The sequence below is a fragment of the Neopelma chrysocephalum genome, unplaced genomic scaffold, assembly GCF_003984885.1.
Source record: "Neopelma chrysocephalum unplaced genomic scaffold, ASM398488v2 Primary Assembly neopelma1_96770, whole genome shotgun sequence".
In the NCBI taxonomy this organism is placed as follows: Eukaryota; Metazoa; Chordata; class Aves; order Passeriformes; family Pipridae; genus Neopelma; species Neopelma chrysocephalum.
In genome coordinates, this window is record NW_020925414.1 from 499475 (window position 1) to 520454 (window position 20980).

Consider the following 20980-nt stretch of genomic DNA (forward strand, 5'->3'; position numbering starts at 1 on the left):
TGCTGGCTCTTTTTTTGGCACATGGGGATGGTCTGCTCCTGTATCTTTAAGATTTCATCCTTGAATAATGTCCAGTCTTCCTGGACTTCTTTGCCCTTCAGGATTGTTTCCCAAAGGACTCTGTCAACTAGGCCCCTAGACAGGCCCAAGTCTGTCCTCTGGAAGTCCAGGGTGGTAGTTCTGCTGAACCCCCTCCTCAAATGTCCGAGAACCAAAAACTCCTCAATTACATGATCACTGGGCCCAAGATGGCCTGTGACCATGTCACCACCCACCAGTCCTTCTCTGTTCAAAAACAGCAGGTCCTGCGGGGCATCTTCCCTCAGGGGGTCATACACCAACTTGTGTGAAGTTCTCTTCCACACACTCCAGGAACCTCCTAGGCTGTTTCCTCTCCATTGTATTGAATATCCAGCAGATATGTGGTAAGTGGAAGCTCTCCACAAGAATAAGGGCCAGATTGTGAGACTTCTCCCAACTGCTTACAGAATATTTCATCTGCCTCTTCATCCTGGTTGGGCAGTCTATAACAGACTCCCACCATGGTGTCTGCTTTGTTAGCCTTCCCCTGATCCTTAACCATAAACACTCAACCCTATTGTCACCATCACTGAATGCTAGACATTTAAAATACTCCCTAACATAGAGGGCTACCCCGCTGCCTCTCCTTCCTTACCAATCCCTTCTGAAGGGTTTATAGCCCTCTACTACAGTATTCTAGTTGTGAGAGTCTTCCCACCATGTTTCTATGATGGCAACTATGTCATGATTTCTGTGCTGTGCAAAGGCTTCCAGATTCTCCTGTTCGTTGCCCATGTTGTGTGCATTGGTGTAGATGCACTTCAGCTTGGCTATTGATCCCACCACGTTTTGGGGAGGAAGAAGCCCTAATTCCTATGTGACCATTCCAAGGCACTTCCGTGGTTTCTAATATATCAGTAACCATTGTGCCTTTGCTATTGCACAGATCTCCATCCCCTACTTCCACTGAGACAGCAGACCAAAGCATCTTGATAGCACACTAAATTAGTTCAAAGTATTTTATATCAATTTCCTCACAAAGATTGGTCAAGAACTACTACATTTCTGCAGTCTGTGCAGAGAGAGATTTCCTGAGCTACTTCACAGATTTTACAACAGGCCACCTAAATATCGTATTTCTAAGACTCTCAACCAGTCTTCTTTGACAAAACATACAACTGAAGATTGCTTAACCAGTAAAATATCAACTAGAAATAATTTACATAAAAATTAATCTTCCTGATGATGGGCTATCCTTTATTTACGAGAGACTGAATAACTTCCAGCCATTCAGACCAGGTCTCCCACCTTTAAACACAAATAAAAGTTCTTGTTAAGACATCACAAGGCCTTCACAATACTGCCTTAATGCACATGTATATTACTAAACCTCTCCTCCATATCTTAACTATCGCTCAAAATGAGTAAAAATATTTTCCTAAAATGTATGCAGCAAAACTATGTCTAAATGTTCAGAGAGCTATCTACCAGCAACATGCCTTAAACACTGGGATAGCCTTGAGAATATTAAGCAGACACAGACTCTATTTTTCTATTTGAGAGCAAAGTGCTGAAACAACTACTTTGTACTTGACTACCTATAAGACATATTGTGTGTTCATCACCATTTTACAGAATAGTAAAGTCTACTAAAGGGACTATTAGTATCTGATGAGAAAGCAATATGTATTGGCAATACATTAGAAAAGGGTAAAAAAAGGACAAAGTATTTAAATAATTAAATTTCACAGCAGATAACTTTAGTGGGTGCCATAAAACATGCTATATCTGTAAAAACATGAACATACTGAAGGGGAATACAGAATAAAACTGGATCAGAGGTGCTCTGGCAAAGAAAGCAAGGAAAGAATAGGGATTTTGTAAAAGAATTCAGCACTGGTCCTTCTCCTTTTCTGGGCAATTACCCTACATTTCCTTCTGGGACTGTGACAAGACATTTGTTTTTTCTTCCTTATTTTATTGCACTGCAGGCCTACCTTTAACACATTCAGTGGATGAATACGCACTTTTCTTGGGTGGCTGTCCCATTGGTGTACTTTTTACGTGAACCTGAATTTGAGGGGATCCTATACCTCATCTGAAACTAATCTACTGTGCAAAGAAACTTCTAGTTATCTCCTCACTGCACTAAAACTGTTTAAACCAGATGTGTCAAAGTTATTCTGCAAGAAGGGGCTGAATTCCATGTTTAATTATGCCCCACGGAGTAGGTCATAAACCTCATGCTATCACTGACAAACTGTTTTTTGAGCCCTCTTAAAGAGAAGCTGCTTTGGCCCAATGGCTAAACACAGAAAACAGACCTATAAAAAAACTGTTTTAGCCTTGCTTTGTAAACACGAGGAAAATAATTGGAGGAGAAAATGGTATTGGATGTTAATGTAGCATTGACTGACAAACATTTGGGCTGTATAACAGGATAGAAGACAGCTAGTAGTGTGGAAGCAGTTTTCTCTTCTTGGGAAGTATCCCACTTGCCAAGTTCTGCAACAGAATGACTGGAAGAAGTTTCCACCCTTCCCATGTTACAGCACAGCGTGGCTGCGTGGTAAAAGGGACCACCGAGACACCCTAAAGCAAACAACTCTCTCTGAAAAGACAGAAGGGTACATCAAAGGATGCAAAATTCAGTGGTTCTGTTTACCGCAAAGACATCTCTGCCATCCAGGTCCAAGAGCACTGTTAGTACAACTATTAGAAATGAAATTTGCAGTTTGGAAATGAGTAAAAAGTGACCAAGGACAGGGCTGAGGGAAAAAAATGGGGAAAATAATGAAGATTTTTTTTTTTAAATCCAGTATGTAATCTAAACTATCTCCATTGACCTTTTCAACCCATGCATCACTGGAATTGTTTGAGAATTTTTCATACCTCACTGCAGTACATAGCTCACAGTTGATCAGCACTGCTTCATACCTTATTTATTGCTGACAGGCTCCCCCAAAATGTGCTTGTTCTTAAATTATTGGCTGGTTCAAGTAAAAGAAAGTCATAATTTTTGCTAATACTGGTGGTCTGCATGACCTTGGATCACTACTTTTTGAATACTTTCTACAACAAATCATGTGACTTGGGCTGCTATAATTTAAACCCTCCTACGTTTTGAAAACTTTCTATACATTTATCAGAAGCAACACTAGCTCACTCCTTATTAGGCATGTAAATAAAAGACTTTTGTTTTTCATGGATGGGAACAGTCATGCTATCCCATCTTCTCTCTAATTTCAGTGATTTTTCAACAAGCTATCACCTGAGACATTCTGCTAAGAGCAAAAAGCTCTATGTTACAAGAATGAGACAGAAAAGACTACGTGAAAATGACCTTAGGAACAGAAGAAAGAACAGAGAAGCCCACCCAGGTTCTGCTCATGGGCATCAGGGAACCCCAGTAAAGGGAAACAGGATCTCTCTAGTTCACTCGGTGTGACTTCAGGCAAGAGCCTGGAATAACATCGTAGTCTGGCAAGTCAGCTGTGGCTTTATCTCCATGAGTCTTGAAAATTCTAAAGACAGATTTCATAACTCCTCTGTCCAAGTGCAGCCATGCTCTCCCATGGAAGATTCCTTCCCAATGTTCAGACGGAGCCACACAAGCCACAACTTATAGCTATTACTCCTTATGTCACCTGACTCTACCAAGAAGAGTTTGATTTCACTGTCTTTCTGACTGTATCTCAAGTAAGCAACTATTCTGGTTGCGTTTTAGCATTCTCTTTGCCAAACTGGAGAAGCCCAGCTTCCTTGCAAGCCTCTCTTGCTAAGAAGGTGGGTCCTGGCTACCCTGTCAGCTTGCCACTGAACCCTCCTCACTTTCTCCACATCCCTGCTGACCTGGGAACTCCCTGACTGAAACACAGTATTCAGAGAAGAAGACAAAGGGCACAGCAACTTGTATGCAGCTCTGCAGAGCTTCTGCTAACACCCAGAACAAAATTTGGACAACCCGCTCATTGTACTAATCACTCATGCAATCTGTGCAATGAAAATGTAACCAGAAAGAGAGAGATCCAGATGGTAGTGGCTAGAACTGAAATGTAATTAGTTCAGTCAATACAGTAGTGTATTTTTAGATCTTCTACTAGTCAAAACAAGAGATGCTGCTCAAGTAAATTTAACATTGCTTAAAAAAAATTAAAAAAAAAATTGCAAAAACTGTACGCATGTCAATTCTATAGAGACTTTTTTTCTGACAACTTAGGCAAGAGCTGGAAAGCATATTTTAATTCATACGATGGCTAAAGGTAAGAGCACTGCCAGAAAACAGGATTTGGAACAATTCTTGGAATACAGAGGTTCATCTGTTTTGCAAAAGAAAGAATCAGAAGCACATAAGTATAAGCAGTTATTTTAAACTTGCCTATTAAGCAAGGACACCAATAGCTAACAGATGCGGTTATTTGCAAATGGTTTCAGCAAAACATACATACTACATATAACAAGACTTCCCCCCCACCCCCACCCCCCTCCCCGATTGAGACCTCTGTCCTGGTAGAGACATGACAATAATACAAACCTGGCTATTAAACTCAGCATTTGTCTGAGGACTATTACACTAGATATTTAATCATGTTTCGGTAACAGTATCTTTCAGATGATTTCACAGCAAAGTTCAAATGCAGAAATATGAATCTAGATTGTCATTTCCCAGAACTATTTAAACCACTCAACAGAAAACTTGCCTTCGTTGGAATTTTTCAGTGTGGACTAAGAAAAACTGTTCCTACTCTGCAAAAAACCAGACCTAATTGTTTCCAAACACACCTCAGAATACTGAAGAAACCCAAACTTTTGCAAAGCAGTTTAAACACCCTGGCTTTGATTATCATTGACACATAACACCCATTACATTGTTCGGGTCTGTTTTGATACGTGCTACACAAACATATTAAGAGTGAAAACACAAGAGGAAAACATCTCATCTGGGAGGAAAGAGAGGAAGGAGACACTAGCCAAGTAACAAATGGCTACTTCATGTCTCTAACTGTGTAAATGGCAAATTTCAAGAAGCAGCAGTCAGGGAGCAGGGTATGAACTTCCAGAAGAAGGGCAGCTAAGTGGACCATCCCTATGAGCAGGCCATCACAAGAAAAAGGCACTGTAAGTAGAGGCAGTAAGTCTCATACTGGAGAGCAAGCAATCTGGTGAAAAGCCAGATAAGTGCATTCTAATTATAAAACAATCTAGCTCTTAAATTTAAAATAATTTTTTTTCTAATTAAAAAATATGGGTGCAGGGGGTTTTTATGGAGGGGGGAGTTGTTTGCTTTGATTTTTACTTTGCTTTCTTAGGGTGCAATAGGGCCAACACCAAGATGGGGGGGACCCAAACAAAAAAACCCCAAACCAACACAAAACCACCCCATGTCTCCAGAGAAATAAGACAAGGCAGTGAGGAACTGGGCTATCCATTCCTAGAAGTGCACAGGACAAGCTACAGGTGTGTTATATTACATTTCAGTGGTTACAAAACTTCAGTGAAGTGGTGAAGAGTCACACTGGCTCAATGCAGAATAGCGGTGGTAGCCAAGATAAGTGATAAACCACTTTAAAATGTCCAGTGCACCACAAGAGAGTTGTGTTTCAATGACATCAAAAATACATGGCAAACCAACCATTAAAATCATTCATTCAAATCACAGTTTGACAGTTTTCATGGGGCCAGTTTTAAGATTATGGATTTTATTTATGTATTTATTTAGGCATTTTTAAGAAGTGACAAGCCCTTTTGCACATAGGCTGAACTATAATTGCTTTCTAAGTTGCTGTAGACACAGTTCAACTTTTGTTGTTTTCATCTTTTGCTTTTACTTTTTGCCTAAACAATTTTATGAAACATTCTTAGTTTCTGCCACCTTCTACCCATATTAAGCAAGCTAGGATTCTAAATCAGGGCAGAGTTTTCAGGCTGAATTCAGAGTATTCTCCACTCGCCTAATCCTGCAGAACCTCCTCCATTTCACATCTGCAGGGCTGGAGCACTGCCAGTGGCAGGTCTGTTCTTCACAGCACCATTCCTTCGATGTCTGTAGGGATTTTCTGCAGAATTCTGACTATATCTTACTAAAACTTGATGCCCTTTGATGATAGTTTGATAGCCTGTGGAAATTTAATTGAATGTCTTGCATAATTTCTAGAATTGCTGGCATTCTCAGGAATAAAGAAACTAACCCCTTGATTCACACTACCATGATTACTTGTAATTTTGGCAGCTCTGCACTTCAGACCCAAGGCTGAAGTGGCACAGGAGTAAAACCACTGTTTCCTGTTCCTGCAAACTGGCTTTTGAAGTTGTGGCTGTAACACACTGGGCAGACAGCTTCTGGCCATAAACACAGGACAGTTTTTAGGACTAACCACCATGCACTTTCCACAAAGCCTAAACCAAGATTAAAATAATATTTGCATCAAGAGAAACTATAGCTGTAAAGAGAGCTAATTTTATGCTGGTATGGTTGGCATATTATACCTGAACTTGCTCAGAAAGTATGTACTTTGCTTTAATGCAAAATTAGCTTTGGGTGTAACTATTATTTATTTTTCAGCAGAACCTACAAACTATTTCTATTTGCTTGCACCTAAATGTAACAAAAAGATGTTCTCCACACCCATGAAGTTTAATTTTAGGAGCCAGAGGCTTCTGAAAAACCCAGGTGAGCCAAAAGCTGGCTCTCGTCTTCCTCCAACCACAAATGGAAAGGTGGAAATTCCTAAAGAAGTAACAGCCCTAATCCTATTACTCCTTCTCCACTTTCACTCCATGCCAACCAAGCTTCTCGAACTCAGTCACATTCACTGTCTCCCTCTTGCGGGATTAATGGCCCTTTCCTTGCTGCTGTCAGAAGGTAGTCTTCATCATCAGGAAACTTCCTTTCCTGTAGCTAGTGTGTCAGATCTATCTGAGATTACTGATTTTTTGCTTCTTTGTTTTTGTTTTCTGGCAGAACTATAAAAGGAGAGTGGTTACATTTTAAAACTAAAAATTCACTTGCTAGATACTGTTGGTCATCACTCATTTATTCTCCAAGATTATCATATTCCAAGCACTGCTCCAGTTCTACCAGATACTGCAAATTGCTACAGAGCATCTGAATTAATATTTTCCATCATGTGAACAATGGAAACAATCCATTTTTAAAAAAATTAATTCCTGTACTTCATCTTTACTTTTCACCTTTTGTAAATTAAATTAGGAGTATTTTTATGAATTTTAACATTTCCTCTATTTCAATTGAGGAACCAATGGTTTTGTAGGTATTCAAACAAAAATTTTGGCAGAACTGTGAACAACTGAATTGCTGAGTGTGTCTGTGTGTGTATATATATGTGTGTGTGTATATATATACATATATATAAATATAAATCCATGCACAAAAAGGCTACACCCTGAGGTTACATTATCTTTTCAAGAAGATCTTCCTTTATTATTTTTATCATGGTAGAATCTACAAATCCCACTAGAGATTGGGGCCCCACTACATGATATGCTGTGCAGACATCTATTACAACTCAGTTGCAGCCCAAGAGAGTTCATGAATGTGTATTTCTCCTATGATGCACATAAATACAGTGTGGCTGTTCAGTTCTTCAAACTTGGCTGAATAATACCCTCAAGAGCACAGACAATCAAGAAATTATTATGATTTGAGTTTGATTGTTTATATATTTTTTAAAAAGACTACTTAGTGCTTCAGCTTAAAAACATTTTGAAGAGCAATGTATTAAAAGATGAACATCAAATGGACTTGAACAATTTATAAAGGCAAGCCCAACTAAAAATCAGTCACGTTTCTAACTGCTGAAGAAGTCAAAACAGAGTGCTTTTGCAATAGCAAACTTTTTTTCCATATGGGAAAAGGTGGGGTAAATGTTTCAGTTCAGATTTAAACCAAAGAAATTAAATTGGCTTCTTACATTATCAAGAACAAAATATGACTTGACTCATCTCACAGTGTTTCTTAGTGCTGCACATTCACAATGACACACACACACTCTTGTTAATTTTGTTTTATTGCATTATCTGATGTGCAGCTGTTGACTTGTACCCATTGCAATTGATATTGCACATATGAAACAGAGGCTCAGCCCCAGAACTTAGAATGCATGCATAACAGTGCAAACAGCAGAGGGATGCAGACAATTTCTAAAAAGGAGACAAAGCTGGTCAGAATATTCTCAGCATACTGGCAGATGCCTGGATCTTATATATCTAGATATATATTAAAAACAGATTATATATATCTCAAGCTTCTTTTATGCATAAAGATATACACACAGAATGAAGATGCTTGTTAAAGTATTAGCTGAGCAATGGAATTTATCATCATAAACAGAGTTAGAACAGTTCACATAGGCCTGCAAATGTTCCTATTTAAACATTTCTTTTCATGAGAACTGAAGTAATGAATGAAGAGCTCTCTCTCTTTTAATATGCAGTTGGATTCCACTAGGAATCCCCAAGCAATCACTTCCCTTTTTTCCAAATTCTAAAAAAATACCAAACAAAAAAAACCACCCCACAGTCAAACCAACCAAAAAAAAAGAACAGCAACAAATCACCAAAAGACCCAAGAACAAAACCAAAACCAAAAAAACCCCACCAAACAAGAAAACCTAATGCTTCGGCATCGACAGCATTTATCAGTCAAATGGGTCCTGTGTATTTCTAAATATTGCAGTGGCAGTGGCAAGAATATAAAACACAGAGCATGAGACTTATCATGATGATTGTTTACTGTGAAGTTATTGGCAGATTCCCTCTGATCTGATTTCAGAATTGTATCAGCAAGCTACTGAATAGGTAAACCTTTAAGTACAAATCCTTAAGGTAAACTGGGAGCAGTAGCTGATGTAAATGCAACATAAGTATTCTCAAATCTATCAATTGAAAATTGTTCACATTCTTGCTGCTTCCTTACTAAAAGCAGCACTTCCTGTTAAGTTACTAAGTGCTATGGTCCAAAATTAAGTTCATGGCATCGAGAATATTAAAACATAAAACATTTACCATCAAACAATGTAAACATTAAAATGATTAAAAAAATTAGAGGATCAAGGCCTCTAGGATTGGAGGAGACGAAAGGTTTGTAACTTTGCTTTTCATCTCTATGGCTCTCCCTCCTTTCTCTTTTTCAGTTATCTTGCTTCTTTTCCACCATCTCCAACTCAACAGGAGATCAAAGGATGTTCCACCCATAGTAAATCAAGCCAGAGACTGTCAGTCTGGAGAACACAGCCAAGGGACAACTGCAGGGAAAATTAACACAACTGCACTTTCATCAGCAACAGAGGTTAATAATGTTTTAAGGGTAGAAGTCACATTTTCACTGGTCTCACAATTACAAAAATGGAGTCTGTGGTTTAGATATCCAATAAAAACAAGGTTAAAACACATTAAATTATTCACTTTTTAAAAATAACTCAGAAGTCCATTTTCACTGTTCTAGGAAAATACTATTTTTCAAATAGTTCTTTTTAAATGCTTAAGTTTATATTCAGCATGATTCAGTCTAATTTCTATTAACATGTCTGCAAGGGTAACAATATCCGTATCCTTTTCAAGCTGTTTGAATGTGGGATTTTTTCCAGTGGTTTTTTTAAAAGTTTAGCTGGCTGTTTTATAATTTGTCACCTTTTGTCTTCTTTCAGCAGTATGTCATTAAGTCTTTAATTTGGCGTTTCCTGTTGTCTGCAGAGGGATATATGCTGTTTTAAATCCAAAGGACTGCAGACATAGATGGTGGGTAAAATCTGTGAACCATAAGTAAATTCTTATAAGGAACATACAAAAAAGATTGTTCTTCAGTCAGACTTAAGCCATTACTTTCTTCAAAAGAAGAAAAGACACAAGTTAAGAAAAAGGCACCGCCAAAGACCTTCTGCCCAAATGTGCATCTCCATGAAGTTTCCTGCTGAGTGCATATGAATGCACAGTGATCTGGGAAAAGGATCCAAATAGGATTTCAAACATCCAAAAATTTTAACTCAAACATTTAGGTATTTCACCATGCTGCTATTCATTCATTCACTGATTTTTTTTGTCTTAGTTTAAAGAGATGCTAAACAAAAGGAGAAGAGCTCTACATGTATTTACATTCCAAAACTAAGCTCCCCTTACCACCCCCCTAGTCTGTCATCCCTTCATAGCTAAACAAACCGTAAAGTCTAGCCCTATGTCCTTGAAGCAAAGTCACAAACACAGTAACAGAAAAGTTTGGTCTTTCAAGAAGAAAAAGACAAAAAGCAGTTTTAATCTATTATAGTTGCCTATGTTGTTTTGACTATGAGCGTCATCGTGTTCAGATAATATGTCGACATTGATCAACTTCTTTACTATTTTGGCTTTTTACTAAGCTTTGTTCTTCGACAATTTCCCAGTCATTAATGGCTATTACTGTCCTACTGCTAACACTGGCTCTTAGATACAAGCAATGCATTTCCCAAAACTATTTTGCAAACAAAACCAGAGGCTAAATATTTCTCCATGTAAAAGGCAGGCAAAAACAATGGTTGGCTCTCTGCAGCAGAGGGGTTTCCACGTAGAGGAAGACTGACAGACCCTGCTGCCTGTGCCACATACAGCTGCAGGGCCCCCTAGGGAGCTGCTGGGTGCTCCAGCCAGGGCAGGTCACACACTGCAAACACCAAAACCTGCAGGTTTTCCCCATTTCTGACACAACAATACTTTTCACATAGTACACACACACAGGTAAGGGTCTGTACCTTTCCCAAGGAGGTGAGAATCTAAACAACATTAGAAAGGCACATCATTCCATTGGGAAACTCCCCAACCTTCTGCTTGTGCTGAAAACTGATGGCTCATGAGGTCTCTGCTGTGGAAGAGGCAGAAATACCCCATTTGAAGAGGGCAAAGCATGAGAACAGTATATGAATGAATAAGTGGATTATAAAGAAAGTTCCTTCACACAGAGAAGAATACATTTAACCCACCTTCTTAAAAGGATTCATAATGAGTTATACCATTTTCTGTTTGTGAACCATATTTTAAACCTTAGTATACTATGTACAGCTGAAAAATTTTAACATGGGAATTTTACTATAAAGCAATTTATTCTTATTGTGAAAATGCAAAATGATATATTAGAATAACATACCTACCTAACAAGGCCTCTTTGATGAAAGTGTTAAACATTATTTTTTAAGCACTTACAAAACTACATATTTTAACATTAAAAGGACCCATTGAGATCATTGTGACAGGGATTGCATCCTGTTCAGTTTCAGTTCTGGAGAGACATTGCTGAACACCATGTTTTTGAGCATTAAGCGTGTAACAAAACTTCTTAGGCTGTTGCTAAAATATATTAGACTTTTTGACCATGTCCATGATAAGTGTTTTGCTTTGTTATTCCAATCCAGCCTTAAAAGCTGAAGGATTCCAGAACCTGACTTTCCATCTGGCTTGTTTGGAAAAGTTCTGGCCTTTTCTGTGCCAAAAATACAGGAGTTTTATGATCTTGAAAGTTGTACAGGTTGAATTGATTTCTGCTCTCAAGTATGAGGCAGAAATTTATAATCGATGTTTATACAGCATATTTAACTGCTCATGTCCAGCATTGTTACAGCCATTTTTAAAAAGCCTTTGTGTGTATGCTTATTACTTCATAAATATTGTTAAAAGGCTTTTTGAAGCTGTATGCTGGTACCAACTCAAAAGGAAAATTCTCCTAGAAATGGTCAAAACTGCTGCAGAGGCAAATCTACGTGTAGAGGGTATTGTGAAAAAAGGGAAGTACTACAGCTATTCCATTCAAACTCCCCCACAGACAGTCTTACTAAAAGCTTTCTGTGGTTTAGCTAAATCCACTTTCAAAGTGGACTAAAAAAAGCACTCTTAACATCCTCTCAGGGAGCTACTGTAGAAGAGCTATTCCTTGACAGATATTTTGGGCTAGTTCTTCATCTAGACAAGCCTTACATGATACCTTTCTTGGCATGCTTCCTAATGTTACATCATCCACCACAATGCTTCAGTCTTTTGTAAACAACTTTGTGGGTAGACCCAGGTATTCTGTGTTCCAAGTCTTCTAAACTCTTATATACTTTTCATCTATAGAAGGCTTGGTCTATATAAACAGCTTTTCATCAAGCATTTGTACAGAAAATATGAACTCTGGACATTCCTTTGTCACACTCTGAAGGTTTTCACTAATATCTTCCTTTGTATAAGGAAATTTTCCATCCACACTAAAACCAAAATTTCCGAGCTGATTTCTTAAGAAACTTGCTGTTTCAATCTAGGAAATTATGTGTTCAGAACTGCAGAATCACTTATGTAATCTTTAGGCCTCACCTTGAAATTATTCTTTTTCCTCACCTTTTTAATAGGAAATTACTGATTCTGATATAGAAGTTACATTGCTAATCCAAAACTTAATATGGTGCATTAAATATGTTCTGTGATGATAGAAAACATATGCAACTATGCAGATACATCCATCAAGAGAAAGGCATCCAATAAATTTAAGATAGAAAACAGCAAACTTCAGACTCACAGGAAAACAAAAGATAATAAAATGTAATTTCACACTAGGTCAAATGAGGAACTACAGAATAGGTAAGTAAGATACCTCTCCTTTTCCAATAGAAGAAATTCTGCAAGCCAGCCAACTCCAGCCAAAGTAACAGAACATATCACTATGTAACCTTCATTTGTCATGTAAAAACCCTGTCTTATCCTTATCTGCCAGCATTATCAGCATTACATAAAAAAATGAGTTTATTTCACTTAAAAGTTTGAAATCTTTAACATAAAATTGCAGTGGTTACTTGTGTTTCACAAATATCACTGAATGCATTGCCATATATGCTAAAAAAAGTAACACAATCAGTATTTTCCTATCTCCATAAATAAATTCAAGAGACTTAGGCACAACGTTTTTATTTTGGCACATGCTGAACAAAGTTTGAGCACACAAAAAGCAGGTTTAACCTCAGAGGATGGTATGGCCAAAAAATGTAAAACCGTTTATTAAAAAAATGTTCTCAACATGACAACAAATGGGGCATTGTAGAAAACAAAACTGTTCTGGACATCATTACAAGGCAATTCATGACCTGGTTAAAAAAGATGCTCAAAGGCATGACGTGGAGAGCTCTGAAAAAAGATACATGTAGTCATACACCATGACAAAGTGCTTTTTTGGACTGCTACAGTCTGTATGATTTCCATCTGCTGTTTATTGCTGTTTATTCGTTCTCTTCACCTTCATCTACTCATTTACATTTTGTGAGAAATAGACACATTTTATGTCTAGCTGTTTTATAGTCCAGCTTTGCTCTCTTGCTTCCCTCATTCCTACCCAAGCTCTTAAAGGCTTCTAGATTTTTCTAATGGCTTTTTTTCTACACTGTCAGCATAGTTGATCAAGTGCAGAAGACTACCACAGCAGTCCTAACTCTCAAACCTGATCATTGAAGCTTTCTTCCCTGAAGGAGCTTCGTCATGCATCCAGCCTCCCAGACATACCCATTCCACTAAACCTTTTCACTGGGCCTATAGGATTTTGATAAATTTGTATGTGGAAGAAATACACACAATGCAAGAATGCAAACCCAAACGAGCCAACTAGCATGTCCTCTGTGAATGAACACATTCATATCAGAGTCAGCAGTGGCACTGCCTGGCTCACTCTTCTTTTAATCCAAAAAACCTTTCCAAGTGCCCATTGCTGCTTCCTGGTCCAAACTGGCTTAAACATTACTCGTTTGTTGTCCACCAACAAACGTGTGATTTGTTGCATCAAATCACCTGCCAGAATATTGTCTCTGTCTCACTATTTAAAACGAGTTTAAAGCTCTTTCTCTAAAAGAAAGTCGTAGCAGTGATGTCCCTTCATATGTTAACCAGGCAAGTCCCACACCAATCACCATCCTCTGCTCCTGAAATTTCAATACGGTTGTAAATGCAAGCACTCAGAAGTGAGTAAAATGGGAGCGTATCTGCTAATGCAGACTGCATTTTGTCCTCTCAACTGTCATTAAAATACCAAAATAATTATATACTTCAAATCCTATTTTCTTAAAGATGCTTCCTTGAGTCCACGCAAGTTGACAGCCTCTGGAGAACAAGTTCTTCATCTGTATGTGCAGATTAGACCAAATGAAGAAAGCATAACCATGCAATTTGCCTGACATTCTGTGTCTAACCAACAGAGATCTACTTTCCTATCATCAAAGAAGAAAGACAGGAACTCTCAATTTTAGTTTAATTTCCTATACTGAAATTCACCATTCCCATAAGGCAGTTGATTACAGCAGGAACAATGCACAAGGCAAAACGGGCTGAGATCTCCCCATTTCAGAGTTTTATTCCTGGTTTAAGGACCAGGGTGTTTAAGCACCCTCAGAAGAAGGATGCTAGCGAGGATTCACAACAAACTTCGAACTTCGGGTAGGTCAGAATTCCTTCCTCAGTAAAGAGATCAGGAAAACACAGATTATTAACATCAGTCAGTAGACATGACACCTGATCTCATGCTTTTCTGATTACCTGCCCCAGGACATCTTTGTCTGGGCCAAAGGGTATTTAGAGGGAGGAAAGCAGCTGCAGCCGTAGCCACCACTATTTTATCTGCGTCCTGTCTGGAGTTTAAATTCTGTGTGTCATACTGACGCAAGACACTAAGATGGTTCAAGTGTTGTGCTAATAACACTTAGTGATTTTGGCAGGAATCCAGGAACACACTGTACAAAGGAAAAGCTAGACAGATTATGACAATTTTCAACGGCTTATAACTTGCTCAGGTCTCCAAAACTTTAAGGAGCTAGGAAAAGACTTCCCCCACTTTCTACCTTTCTTTTTCAGGAAAGAAAGTAAATGGAAGTAGCTGGAAGTTAAAAAAAAAAAAAAAAAAAAAAAAAGAGCTTTTCAAATTGCAAAGCATTAATATTGAAAGAACTACCAAAAGTACAACAAATGTGCACTTCCCCTGAAAAATTCAAATACCGTCTGCATGATAAAACAGCAGCAAAATTCTCTTGCAGTCATCATCCTCCAAAATCCTTATAAGCCTTCATCTTGTAAAATCACAGTGCTACAGTTCTGATAAGACATTTGTAAAAATACCAGAAGTTGTTTAAATGTGAAGACCTCCTAATGTGAACTTGTTCTGCTGGCAATAAATCTATCTATCAAGATTACAACTTAGAATAACTAATTGTATAGAGCTCCTCATAACTGAACCATCATGTACAGTACTAGAAATAAACAGGGCTCACCCGAATCTTCAGGAGACCATCACTACCTCACTTTATATAACAGAACCCTTAATTAGAAACTTTCAGTACTTGTCATACATACTTTTACAAGGTATTTTAATTCAGAGGGAGAAAAAAAATCCATTCAGTTGAAGAAGCAATCAGCTTAATGATAGGAAATCCATTACTGCACAATAGTCTATAACAGTTGGCCAAGCCAAGAGAAAGCTATGATCTTCAAAAAATGTTTTATCCATATAAGCCTTGAACTGACCTAGTTAGAACCTTAAACAGAGCTGGAATTCTTCTGTAAACTTTTAAAGGTCTTGCCTGCAGTAATACATTTACTCAACTATCATCCCAGAGTTGTGTCTAGTCCAAGCTTTAACAAATGGACAAACACCGGGAGTAAGTGTTCCCAGAAAAGAAACTTGTTTAGAAGTTTCAAATCCAGGTACTTTAATGCCTGGTAAGTGAGCTTAAGCAGTTTTGTTACTCAGTTTTCAAGAGGAAACTGACAAATACAGAAGTTCTGTACAATGAAAAAATGAGTTGTGAGAAAGTAACCATTACGATAACTCAGGGTTTGGACTGACTTCCAGTATGGTCCAACAGACTGATCTATTGAACTTTCACAATTTCCTAAATTCAAAATGTAAAATGCCAGGACAGCGATTGCATATGGCACAAAGCAAAGATGCAGCACTTGTGATTAATAACAAATACTTCAAAATCTGTGTCAAGTATTTAGTTTTCAGATAACACAAAAATTTCCTCTCATATTTCCAGTTTGGCAGGACATGAAGAACAGGTAATACTCTTACCACTTGTTGTACATGACTTAGTTCTTAAAGTGGGCTCTGTTTGCACAGCATCAGGTTTAGGAGAAAAAGGGAAAACTAGGATGACCATGACTCTTTCTCCCTAAATAAAAAAAAAAAGCAAAACAAAACATAGAAGTCTTAAGCATTTTAATATCTTTACCCTACTAATAAAAAAATAATCTACGTGTATCAAAATTCTTCTTCAGAAGATAAATGGACATAATATGATCACTAAATAAAGCCCATGAATTTTCAGTCACATAAGCAGACTAAGCTTTAACTGATGTTCTTATAACTAATCAATTTCCCAACATCCTGTATTGTACATCAACTCCCTGTATTCAGTTAAATCTGACAATTTTATTTTAAAAAGCTTATGAAACATATTGTGCCTTGAAAATGCAACTCCAGCACAATAGATCTGTCTTCACTCTCTGAATTATTCACAGACAATATCCTGTTCATCTCAATACAATTTTATTCTTACAAAAAGCAAACAATACAACTGGTTTGGGGGCTGGGGGGAGAGCTGCATCCCATCTTGTCCTAACCAGTCCAGAGCAATTCTACATGGGGAGATTCCTCTGGATATTACTTAGACTTTCTTAATGAAATTCAGGTGTAATCCCTAGGGCTCTATAGCAAAAAGTATCTTTAGCTCAACTACAGAATATGGTATTTGCCAAACGGGGACTAATTATGTTTAGATGTGTCTGCTATGAACACCAACAAGTTTAGTCTCTATTTAAAATACATTTCAAAATTCATCTAACTTAAAATTCAGTAGTTAACAAACATAAGCAATTTATAAAATACACTGGGAAATACAGTTTAAAATTATAAAGACTTTGTTTTCATTAGTTTTAATTTTAATACAGTCAATTACAATATGAACTGCTCTTGCCCACAGAAAATACTTATGGGGTGTAAAATGTTCCAAATTGCCACAATGCCATCTGTGGTGTGATCCACAGAGGTTTCCCACCAGCACACAGTGGGGCCCAACAAACATTTGTCTTTTAATTTGTTCCCTCTCTTATGCTTTTCCTGAAGAGAAAGCTTTATCCATTAATATTGTTTTGGTTAAGTTTTATGTTTCTTCAATAGTTTTCATGCAGTGTAGATTAGGAGCAGAGTATCAGTCAAGCCCTACACCTCTTTGGAGCAAACATCTTTTCCAGTAGCTTCAATCTTCATATTTTTTTAATTATTATTCTATTAATACTTTCAGCCTATCAATCCATCCTCTCTCAACCTGGGACCATAATGTACTCAGAGCATTCCAGTAGTCCATGGGGACTGCTATTTGTTGCAGTGAATAAGAAAAGCAAAAATACTGACTAAAGGAAAACAGATAAATAGCTCTAAACGTAAAACTGTGAATAGACATCATCTTAAACAGCAGTCCTTCTCTTTTTTTGTATCAGGAAGATAAGGCAGATATTTTATCTGTGCTGCAAATTTCAGGCAGATATCCTCAAAACCAGCTAATAACTCACTTTCAGATTTCCAGAGTCCTGAAAATAGGCAGATATATTGCACTTTGGAACAAAAACAGTTATTCTTCAGAAAGGAAGTTATCAATCCACTGACAAAAAGGGCAAACAAGGCATCTATAGAATCAGTTAATACATGTGCTTTTGCATGGAAACTTACTGCCAAGAAAAAAAAAAGGTACATAATCTTGAAATACCAGAAATCTAGAGCTTTTCTTAGATCACTAAATCAACTTTCTGTTTACTTACACAGGCACTGTGTATGTTAATGCAAGTGTTCAAATCCAATAACTAGTGATACATTGCCTGAGATCATAACACTTACTGTAGTCCCATGTTGTATCCATATGTTGTATCCAGATTTTAAATGGTTTAAAATCATAGAGGAAGAAAAAATACAGAAGAATCAATGCTGACAGTCCTTGATTATCTTAGCACAAACTATTTATTTTTAAACCCTTCATTTACTGACAAAATGAAACAGTATCTTCACTTCTTTCATCACTTTAGTGTATTTATTATTTTTCTGTAAACAGCTCAGATTTGATCCTCTTACCTGATTGTATGATGCACGCTCGTGAAAAGTGTGGTGGTGGGGAAGGCTCAAACCAGTAGAGCAGAAAAAGCATCAAAGGAATAGACCAGAACAAATATTTGTCTAGACATAGGAAAGTTAATTTAACGTTGAAATGTAATTTAAAGAAGCTTTGGACACAAATCCTTCAAAAAGCTAAGTTGCAAGTTTAATGTTGTGTCTACACTTATAACTGTATTACAACCCCATATTTTGACTATTTTCTATTACACAGGCTACAAACATAGGAAAGTCTGACTGAAGTGGTAAGTGATGTAATTTTAAATTTTCAGTATTGTTAACACAGAGAAAAGCCTCTGTATTCCTGGTCCATCTAATTTTTCAGCTTTAACAACTGATCTCACACCATAACTCTTTCCTTCTTATAAACCCTTTGTGAAGAAACACTGGGACCTGTGCTAATAATGGCTTTCATGTATAATGGAACAGCTGATCATTCAGAATTGAATTTGATTTTAAAAACAAGAGTAATAATACAATTCAAGTTCTTTCATAGCAGGGTAATGTATTCCTGAACTCTTCAATACAAACCCACAGAAAAGCAAATAGATAAGAAGTCATCAGGAAAACAAGAAAAATGCAGTAGTAGCCATCACCTATGGAGTTCTCTTGCTGCTCACTCATCTATCTGAATAAACTACATTCTGTTAACAGCAGTGTTTTCCCAGTTCATGTGTTAATTTCATAGCCTGTCAAGTTCTAGGGGAAGAGGTTTAATACAGATCAAACAGCAAGACTCTACTCACTGGAAAGGGAACCTTTCCAAACTCGGAAGGGAGTGGTGAGGGTCATCAGTAGGGGAAGACACTTCTGCTTAAGTACCACAACTACAGAGAGAGGTACCTACAATGACCAGTGAGGTGATCAAGTGAAATTATTCTAATTACCAAACCCTTTTAGAACTTATAAATTGGTAATTAATCAAATTGTCAAAAGAACACTAGAATACACCACTTTTGATTTTTAACTACACACAGAGGAAGGTTCTGTCACCCAATTCTTTTATCAAATACCCTTTAATTTTGCCTTTATTCTCATTCTGACGGTTATAGTATGTCCCAGATTGCTGTAAAAAACCCAAATCTGTAACAAACATTGCAGTGAAAAGGGATGGGGGCAACAGAAACCATGTAACCAACCCAGTCCAAGCAGTACAGCCAGTAAAAGTAATTACACAATAATGTAATATGTTAAATTCAAAATCAACTAGGTTTCACTGGATGACCTTCAAACTTCTAAAAGTAAGCTTCAAAGGAAGAAAATTGTACACAGCGTCTTACACAAAGACTAACAGAGTAACAACTTTACTCCCTTAATATTATTACCTCCTATTTATTTAAAGGAGTAACGTACTTTATTGCTCTTTATACTGCAAGACTATGAGGTTTTTATAGATTCTGCATCCTTTATCCAGTTAACTTTAATTAAAGTATTTCGGTTTTCCTTTTTTCATTTTTCTTTTTTTTTTTTTTTTTGGTGAAGAAACCTACCCACATTCGCCAGGAATAAGCTTGTATTTTCATAAAGTGTTTGTGATGCATGCTTGTACAGCAATAATCAAGTATTTGGGATGAATTCCTGTAGCATACCACAGTTTAATAACACTGAAACGAACAGGCAGACTTTTTAAAAATGCAGACAAATCTGAAATGAGATGTAGAGGTGATCTGCCCTCCCCTTGCCCAGATGGGGCATCTAGGGAAATGTGGCACCCTCCTCCTGTTAGGGAGACTGTCATCTTTCTTCTTTTCTACCTCCCTGGGACCTCCCTCATGGGCTGTGTCTGGAAACACGTGCAGTGAGCAACAAAAGGCTAATGAAAAAACTCATCCTCCTACTAAGTTTCAAAGCACCGTTTTTTTTGCCAAGGTCAGTAAGAGCAATACTCCAAGCTTTAAAAGAGACTACTCCATATTTTACATTTTTAACCAAAAGCCCAGGACAAGTATGTTTGATGGGAGAATAAAGGCAGGAAAGCAAGCTGGAACAAGCTACTTTTCAGGGTAAGACTAGGAGAAGAAAAAGAAAGTTTCAAAGCATCCTTAAACAAACATGTTAATAGCATATTTTGTGCAAGTTACTTAAGAAAAAACCCCTAGCCAACCAACCAATCAAAAAAAAAAAAAAAGAAAAAATCCCACACAAACAAACAATGCCAGCTGTTCTAGTTACATGTACAAGGTGAGTTTCCCACATACACACACTGAGGCTTCCCATACAGCTCTGATCACTGGCACCTCATGCTGCAGCCCTCCCATTGTCAAGGATACCTGTGGGATTGATTCTTCTGCACCCAATTACCTATTCCAACAAGTGCAGGAGATTAATTTTCTCTGACATCCTGACATCAGGATCTTCAGCATAAACCAGCCAAATCATAGAATCATAGAATCATAAAATCATAGAATCAGCTGGGTTGGAAGGGACCGCCGTGATCATCAAGTCCAACCCTTGATCCACTACCGCTGCGGTTACTAGACCATGGCACTAAGTGCCACATCCAGTCTCTTTTTAAAAATCTCCAGGGACGGAGAATCCACTACTTCCCTGGGCAGCCCATTCCAATGTCTGATCACCCTCTCTGTAAAGAATTTCTTCCTAATATCTAACCTAAACCTCCCTTGGCACAACTTGAGACCATGCCCTCTTGTCTTGCTGACAGTTGCCTGGGAAAAGAGACCAATCCCCACCTGGCTACAACCTCCTTTCAGGTAGTTGTAGAGAGTGATGAGGTCTCCCCTGAGCCTCCTCTAGGCTGAACAACCCCAGCTCCCTCATAGGACTTGTGCTTGAGTCCCTTTACCAGCC

At 37.7% G+C, this 20980-nt stretch overlaps 1 protein-coding gene across 6 annotated transcripts in view; it reads right to left on the reverse strand.

Annotated features, from left to right (window-relative positions):
- ARL15 (ADP ribosylation factor like GTPase 15) overlaps positions 1-20980 on the reverse strand; it is a 274201-nt gene that overhangs the window by 65736 nt on the left and 187485 nt on the right. The gene's annotated exons all lie outside the window — the stretch shown is intronic.